This window comes from Hylobates moloch, unplaced genomic scaffold (assembly GCF_009828535.3).
Source record: "Hylobates moloch isolate HMO894 unplaced genomic scaffold, HMol_V3 SCAFFOLD_16, whole genome shotgun sequence".
NCBI lineage: Eukaryota > Metazoa > Chordata > Mammalia > Primates > Hylobatidae > Hylobates > Hylobates moloch.
The window spans coordinates 54,527,156-54,536,876 of record NW_026652291.1 but is presented as its reverse complement, the minus strand read 5'-3'; positions in this window follow the sequence as shown (position 1 = coordinate 54,536,876).

Sequence of the window (9,721 nt, the reverse complement as noted above, 5' to 3'; positions counted from 1 at the left end):
TGTGCAAGATCGAGGCACTGAAAACTATAAAGCATTCCAGAGATAAATTAAAGATGACCTCAATAAGTGAAAAGATATACTATATTCAAAAAATGGAAAGATATACATCCGGGCCCCTGTGGGGTCCCCATCCCAGCAGTGTGAATCTTCTCCCAAGGGGACCCTGAGGTAGGGGCATGAAGCATTCCTAGACTGGGGAGTCCCACATGTGCCCCGGAGACAGCTGTAGCAAACAAGCTGCCCTCCCCACTCCTGACAGGTTGGGCCTCAAGGATGGTCAGGGGCCACCTGCCAGTCCAAGGCAGCTCCATATTGGAAGCAAAACAGATGGAAGTGAAAGTGGAATGTGAGAGGGGCTGCAGCTCACGCCTTCCTCTTCATATGGGATGGAGACAGGGGGGTCAGCCCTCCTCCTTGCCTCTCACCCACACAGGCCCCCCACCTCTCCTTCAATAAGCAGAAAAATATGCTATATTCACTAAATTGAAATATATACTTAGACTGAATATGGCTAAAATGGTAATTTCCTCCAAATTGATCTATATAGATTCAATATGCTCCCAGTAAAAATTTCAGAAGGTTTGTTTTTTGGTGGAAATTGATAAATTGATTCTAAAATGTACATGAATATGCAAAGAAGCTAGAACAGCTAAAACTGTTTTGAAAAAAAGATAATACTTGAAAGAGTCATACTAACTGATTTTAAAACTTATTATGAAGCTGTAGTAATTAAGGTATTGTGTTAGTGACTTAAGGATTGACATATAGATCAATGAAAAAGAATAGAATCCAGAGATAGACTCACACATCTATAATCAATTAATTGTATGTAGAGGCTGAGGCAGGAGAATGGCGTGAACCCAAGAGGCGGAGCTTGCAGTGAGCCGAGATTGCGCCACTGCACTCCAGCCTGGGCGACAGAGCGAGACTCCGTCTCAAAAAAAAAAAAAAAAAAAAAGATTCTAAATAAGCTGTATGGAAACAGCATTAAAGTAAGAAATATACCCACTTTTCAACTCACCAATCCCATTGCTAGAAAACTACATTATATAAAACTCAATATGTAAGAATACTTGTAGAAAGATGTTTATATTGTCCCCAAACTAGAAAAATAAATCAACTTCCAGTGATCGTGTCATCGTTGAATAGATTATATTGCATCCATGCCATGGACTATGATAAATCCATTAAAAATAGTGAATTCATTAGCATTTGATTTAGAGGGATTTCCATCAAATATTGTTATTGGGAAAACTAAGATACATAGGAGGGTATATAAGATAATTTCACTTTTGTCAGGCTGACAGTGCCCCTCCTTAAAACACCTCTATGTACATATGTTTACATATGATTATATGAAGATGTGGAAACTTACTAAAGCATGCTCACCAGGTTGTAAACCATGGTTACCTGGAAAAATCGGGGTGAATTATAGGTGGAGATGGAGGGGGTGGAGTATAAGCCGTTAAAAAGGTACCAATTTTACTTCCCCAGCATATGGGATATTTTACTTATGTAAACTAAGTTTGTGAGTGACTGTATGTCCCCCTCTCTTTCTCTCTCTCTCTCTCTCTCACACACACACACACACACACACACACACACACACACACACGTCTATTTTAAAAGAAAAATACCTAGATTTATAGATACTGATATATGTGGTTATTCTAATATCCTATCCAATGAAAAAGACCAAGTTGCAGGCTAATGTGTGTATTATGATTCTCTTTTGTTAAGAAGCCACCAACCAACCCATCCACCCCTAGATACAAATACATTCACTTGAATTTACACGTATGAACAAGGAGAAAGACGGTGCACAATACTATGTTGTTAGCACTGCTATGGAGTTGGGGTTGGGGACGCAGTATAAAGGGAGATGATTGGCTTTCTACATCATTGGACTGGGTTATTTTGCTTTTTATAACAAGTATATGTGATAAATATGTTATAAGTTGAAAAACATCTAATACATAATTTTTAATAGATTTTTGAATTAATTTCTGAAGGACTGTGAGCACTTCTACTTTGGGATCCCCATTCTTCTATCTAATCTTCATGGTTACACAATGGAATTCTGAAACCCCTCTTATGTTTCTAATCTTTTATTTTGGAATTCTACTTTATGTATGCTATTACAGTGTTAATCTGATTCATATCATTTGCTCTGTCCTTCTTAGAAATCATAGCTACTTTCGTCTTAAGCCTCCCAATACAGTCTCAATGCCATTGTTCCCTATATTGTTCTCTGGATCTGTCTTCCTGGTGAGTTTCTCTACGTTCTGTAAGTTTTTAAATATTTTTCTCTGCCTTTAAGATGAAGATAGTTTGCCAGAAAAATACATTTTTTGGTAAAATCTCTTTTCTCTAGGTGGTTAGTAAATGTTTCCCCAGGCTCTTCTGTATTAAGTCAGAAGTTATTCACACCACAATTTCTTTTAAATTTAATGGTTACTGCTTTGGGTAATGCTAGAAGACACTGAGTATAGGAATTCTACTCTTAGGATTTTGAAATTGGGAAATTGAAAGACTGAGTATGTTAGTTGGAGGGCTAGGCAAAAAGGTAATGAGGTACCGGAAGCCAAATTAGCCAATGTGGTTATATTGAAGCTAATGTTTCAAGGTGTGGTAGAATTAGTAGTGCTTAGCAGTATCTCGGTGTCTTTTCCTTCCTGGACATATGGGAGACTATACATCCATACTCTTTGTTATTAGGTAAGACCTTGTGACTAGTTCTGGCCAAAGAAATGTGTGCTGAAATGATAAGTGTTACTTTTAAACCAAATCAGAAAATAGTTCCTGCACAATGTTATGGAGAATGTACTGAGATTTTGTGTCACCACAAGATCAAAGCTGCTTGGACAGCTGAATCTCCACATGGAAAGTTATCAGAATCATTGAGTCACTGCCTGGAGAACAACAGAGGAGAAATTAACTTTGGTTGTGAAGGTATGAGGGATCAGTATTAGTGTAACATAGCGTAGCCTAACCTGACTAACACAGCAGTAAAGAGATGAGGACTAGGCGCTGATTTTTTTTATCTTGCCCAAATTCCTATCTAAGGAGTCTGGGGAATCATGCCCTACAAACCATAAATTCTCATCAGATGAGTTTTATTTAACCCTGTATATCATGACTTACTTTCCAATCTGACTTTGGCATAACAAGGAAGAAAATAAAAATGTTTTACCCCAAACTATACTTCCTTGCCATACCATGAAATTGCCCTGCAAAGTCTCTTTGTGGGAAAAATCCACATTCTATAGAGAATCCTCTTTCCCCTTTGTTTTCCTTCCTTCCTTTCCAGATCCAGGAGATAATCAACTAAGAGCCAGACACCCTTTTAAGTCTGATAAGAAACATTTTACAACCTGCTGTCTCTGAAGTCTGCTATCTGAGAGCTTCCTCTGCACAATAAAACTTGGTCTCCACAATCCTTTATGGAAATATGGAATATTTCCTTTCTATTGATCCCAGGTCTTCAGATAAACTCAACCAATTGTCAACCAGAAAATGTTTAAATTTACTTATAGCCTGGAAGCCCCCCACTTTGAGTTGTCCCACCTTTCTGAATCAGACCAATGTATTTGATTGATGTCTCATGCCTTCCTAAAATGTATAAAACCAAGCTGTGCCCTGACCACCTTGGGCACATGTTCTCAGGACGTCCTGAGAGCTGTGTCACGGGCCACGGTCACTCATATTTGGCTCAGAATAAATCCCTTCAAATATTTTACAGAGTTTGACTCTTTTCATCAACAGAGATGAAGGGAAGAAATAGGCAGAGACAAGTCATGAGTGTGTCCCTTGTAGAAGACACGGTAGCTACATTGCTTCTTAATGGTTTATTAGTTTCATTTCCCATTAGGCCTGGCATTACCTTGGTTTCTGTACTTGTGTGCCCATGAATCTATTGGTATCTTTACAATAACCTTACGTTTCTTGGTTAGCTTAAGTTTGCCTTTTTTCCTTGCAATCGAAACATCAAAATCAAATTACTTAGCTAGTCATATTTTAACCACTTAACATATTCAGATCTCCATTGTACCAGATGCTATTGGTGCCTTGTCCAGATTTTCTTAGCATGTACTTCTTCACACTGAAGGCCACTTAGTGCAAAATCCTATGAGTCTTGGAGGGATTTTCCTAAGTAAGAGAGCAAGCTCAGCCCACACACTGGTCAAGTCAGAAGATCCAGAGAGTTAATCCTGTTGGAAGTAGCCCAACTGTATTAGGCCATTCTTATACTGCTATAAAGAAATATCTGAGACTAGGTAATTTATAAAGAGAAGGGGTTTAATTGGCTTATGGTTTTGCAGGCTCTATAAGCATAATGTCAACATCTGCTCAGCTTCCAAGGAGGCATCAGGGAGCTTTCACTCATGGTAGAAGGTGAAATGGAGCAGGCACATCATGTGGCCAGAGCTGGAGTAAGAGAGAGGGAAGGGGAAGGTGCCATACACTTTTAAACAACCAGATCTCACGTTAACTCACTTATCACCAAGAAGATGGTGCTAAGCCATTCATGAGAAAGCTGCTCCCATGTCCCAGTCACCTCCCACCAGGCCCCACCTCCAACACTGGGGATTACAATTCAACATGAGATTTAGAGAGGACAACATCCAAACTATATCACAAATCAATTATACTGGATAGGTGATGGTTTGGGTGGATAAATACCTAGGTTTTTTGTCTCTTGAGTGAGATATTTTTGAGATATGTTCCACATTGTCTTCCAGAACAATGAACTCATGTCTGCCATGAACTCAAAGTGGCTTGCCCCAAGTGTCACTAGTTGCCCACAGTGGCTTGAAAACTCACTCTTTATTAGCCACCTTCTCAGTTTTTCTTATTTCGCTTCCTTAATGGTCTTATTTAGGATTATCCTCAGATGAAATGTTTACACTTTAATTCATGACTCAGGGTATACTTCTTGGAGAAATCCAAACCAATAAACCATTGACTGTGTGCATAAATAGGCCATGAAGAGAAGCTTCATCCCATGGAGTTGTCATTTCTTCATCTATTTTTAGTGATGTTCTGTCCAGTCTGCCTTTTGTATTACTTATTTTGCTTTTATGATGATACCACCACTATGCTTTGATTATATTTTTCAGAGTGCCAATTTCTTCCATTTTCTTTTGATCTGATAGAAGCCTAAACGGTCATTTGTAATTTGGTACTCTTCATTCTACTCACTCTGATATATACATTCCTGTGCTTCTTTTGACTAATTTTGTTTACATCTGTCTTGGCCTCAGGGATCTGTGCTTTAGAGATCTTTATAGCATGGAGTCAAGGATTGTGCCTATCAGAGTCCATTAGTCAGGCTTTACCCTTGGCATGATTGAAGACACAAATTAATATATAATTCATACATTTATGGTTGGTCTATAAAAATTTAGTTATCATCAATAACAAACTCTTGGAATGAGTAGTTGATTACGGTAACATTGCAGGGTACAAGGTTAATATACAAAAGTCAATTGCTTTCCCATACACTGGCAATAAACAACTGAACAATTGGAGGTTGAAATAAAAAACACACCACCATTTACATTAGCAGCAAAAAAAGAGGAAAAAGAAAACAAGGAGAAGGAAGAAGAAGAAAGAAGGAAGAAGAAGAAAGAAGGAAGAAGGAGAAGGAGAGGGAAAAGGAGGAGGAAAAAAAGAAAAAGAGCAAGGAAGGAAGGAGAAAGAAAAGAAAAGAAGGAGAAGGAACAGAAGGAGGAGGAGGTGGTGGCGGCCAGGCAAGGTAGTACACACCTATAGTCCCAGCACTTTGGGAGGCTGAAGTGGGCAGATCACTTGAGTCCAGGACTTCAAGACTAGCCTGGGCAACATGGCGAAACCCTGTCTCTACAAAAATACAAAAAGTTAGCTACATGTGGTGGTGTGTAGTCCCAGCTACACGAGAGGCAAAGGTGGGAGGTTGGCTTGAGCCCAGGAGGCAGAGGTTGCAGTGAGCTGAGATTGCACCACTGCATTCCAGCCTGGGTGACAGTGAAACCCTGTCTTAAAAAAAAAAAAAAAAAAAGAAAAGAAAAAGGAAGAAGAGGAAGGAGGAGGAGGAGAAGTATGTATAAATCTAACAAAATATACATAAGATCTATATGAGGAAAACCAAAAACCTTTGATGAAAGTAGTCAAAAATATTGAAGTAAATGGATAAATGTTCCATGTTCATGGATAGGATGACTCAGTATCATTAAGATATTTGTTCTTTCCAGCTTGATCTATAGATTCAATGCAATCACGACCAAAATCTCAGAAGTCATTTTGTGGATATCAACAAATGGATTCTAAGGTTTATATGGAAAGTCAACACAGAATAGTCAACAAAATGCTGAAGAAGAACAAAGTTAGAGAACTGACACTACCGACTTCAAGACCTGCTACCAAGCTACAGTAATCAAGACCATGTAGTATTGGCAATGAATAGACAAGTCAATCAATGGAAAAGAATAGAGGGTCTAAAAATAGACCCACACAAATAGAATCAACAGATTTTTTTTTTACAAAGGAGCGAAGTCAGTTCAATGAAGAAAGGACAGTCTTTTCAGTAATTTATGATGGAACAGCTAGATATTCGATGCAAAATAATGAATACAGACAGACTTTACACCTTTCACATGAGTTAACTCAAAATGGATCATAGATCTAAGTATAAAATGCAGAACTCTAAAATTTCTAGAGGAAAATGTAGGAGAAAATCTTGGTGACCTTAGCTTTGGTGGTGAGTTTTTACATATAACACCAAAAGCATGACCCATGGAAAAAAATTGATAAGCTGGACTTTATTAAAATTAAAAATTTTTGCTCTTTGAAAGACACTGTTATGAGAATGAAAAGACAAACCACAGACTGGGAGGAAATATTGGTAAAACTCATATCCAATAAAGATCTTACATCCAAAAATACAGAAGGGACTCTTAAAACTAAAAAATTAGAAAAAAATTAAAAATGGGCAAAAGATCTTAATGGAAATACCACCAAAAATAAATAATATATTTTCATATGCTTAGCAATATATGTCATTAAGAAATTGCAAATTAAAACAACAGTGAGGTACCACTACACACCTATTAGAATGGTTAAAATCCCAAACATTGACAACTCCAATTGCTGGTCTAGCAATTATGCTCCTCGATATTTACTCAAATGAGTTGAAAACTTATATCCACACAAAAAGCTGCACATAAATTGTTCTTGTCTATTTTGGGCTGCTGTAATCAAATATCATAAACTGGGTAGCTTATAAACAAGAAAAATTCATTTCTCACAGTTCTTGAAGTCAAAGTCCAAGATCAGGGTGCCAGCAGATTTGGTGACTGGTGAGAGTCTGCTTTCTGGCTCACAACATGTTCTAGCTGTGTTCTCACATGGTAGAAGGGGTAAATAAGGTCTCTGGGGTCTCTTTTTTTTTTTTTTTTTGAGACAGAGTCTCGCTCTGTTGCCCAGGCTGGAGTGCAGTGGCGCAATCCTGGCTCACCACAACCTCCGCCTCCCAGGTTCAAGCGATTTTCCTGCCTCAGCCTCCTGAGTAGCTGGGACTACAGGCATGTACCACCATGCCTGGCTAATTTTTGTATTTTTAGTAGAGACGGGATTTCACTATGTTGGCCAGTCTGGTCTTGAACTCCTGACCTGGTGATCTACCCACCTCGGCCTCCCAAAGTGCTGGGATTACAGGCATGAGCCACCGTGCCCGGCTCTGGGGTTTCTTTTATAAGGGCACTAATCCCATTCATGAGGGCTCCTTCTTCATGATCTACTCATCTCCCAAACGCTTCACCTCCTAATACCATCACCTTGGAGGTTAGGGTTTCAACATATGAATGGAGGGGGGAGATAAACATTTAGACCACAGCATAAATGTTTATAGCAACTTTATTAAAATTTCCAAACCTAGCTATTGTTCATTAGGTAAATGGATAAACATATTGTGGTGCATTCATACAATAAATACTATTTACTGATTAAAAAAAACGAACTATCAAGCCACAAGAAGATATGAAAGAACCTTAAATACATATTGTTAAGCAAACATAGCCAGTCTAAAAAGGCTACATACTATACATACTATATTATTACAACTACATGACATTTTGGTTACAGATCTACTTGCAGTAGAAGATAATACAGTGATTCAGAGGACAGGGTTTACGGTCAGACAAACCTGGGTTGCAGTCTTAGCTTTCCTTTTTTTTTTTTTTTTTTTTTTGAGACAGAGTTTTGCTCTTGTTGCCTAAGCTGGAATGCAGTGGCACGATCTTGGCTCACTGCAACCTCCACCTCCTGGGTTCAAGCCATTCTCCTGCCTCAGCCTCCTGAGTAGTTGGGATTACAGGCACCCATCACCATGCTTGAGACGGGGTTTTGCCGTGTTGGGCAGGCTGGTCTAGAACTCCTGACCTCAGGTGATCCACCCACCTCAGCCTCCCAAAGTGCTGGGATTACAGGTGTGAGCCATCGCGCCCGGCCTTAGTTTTTCCTTTTATGAGTTGTATGAGGCCCTGGCTAACTTGCCTTGCTTCCCTAGGCCTCAATTTATCCTTTTATAAGATGAGGATAAACATATGGTTTCATTTTCTTAGATTTGTTAGGAAAAGCTGGGATTAATGCATATAAAGTTTGTCTAGCTAAGGTCTTGTCAATATTGTAAATCTTGTTTCAAAAATCCAACTCTTAGTTTTATTGATTTTTGTATTGTTTTTTCTGTTATCTATATTGCCTATATATGTTCTAATATTTATTATTTCTTTCCCTCTGCTAACTTTGGGTTTAGTTTGCTCTTCTTTTTCTAGTTCTTTGAGGTGTAATGTTAGGCTTTTGATTTGAGATCATTTTTCTTTTTTAATGTAGGATTTTTCTGCTACTAATTTTCCTCTTAGTACAGCTTTGTTGCATCCAGTAAGTTTTGGCATGTTGTATTTTTAGTTTCATTTGTCTAAAATTATATTCTAATTTTCTTTGTGATTTGTTCTTTGACTCATTTGTTGTTCAGGAGTATGTTGTTTAATTTCAAGCTATTCATGAAACTTTCAGTTTTCCTTTTGCTATTATTTCTAGTTTGATGAAACTAGATACGGTAGTTGGAAAACATACTTGGTATGATTTCAATCTTCCAAAATTTAAGATTTCTTTTGTGATTTAACACATGATTTCTCCTGGGAAATGTTCTGTATGTGCTTAAAAAGAATGAGTATGCTGCTGCTGTTGTGTGCGTAGTTCTGTATATCCATTAGGTCTATTTGGTCTATAATGTTAAATCCACTATTTTCTAACTGATATTCTTTCTAGTGTTCTATTCGTCATTGATAGTGGAGTTATTGAAGTCCCCTACTACTATTGTATTGCTATTTGTCCCTTTAGAACTCCCAGTGTTTGCATTGTGTATTTTGGTGCTCTAATGCTGTGAGAACTGACCTTTTTATCCTTACAAAAATATTTTTGTTTATTGCGAGTTTGTGAATAAATATTGTGAATAAATGTTTCTTTGTATATTGTGAGTTTTTGACTTAAAGTCTATTTTGTGTCATATAAGGATAGCCAGCCTGCTTTTTTTGGTTTATGACTTTCATTGAATATATTTTTCCTTCCATTCACTATTAGCCTATGTGTGTCCTTAAGTCTAAAATGGGTCTCGTGTAGGCAACGTATAGTTGAGTCTTGATTTATATTCATTTAGCCACTCTATGTCTTTTGATTGAGAAGT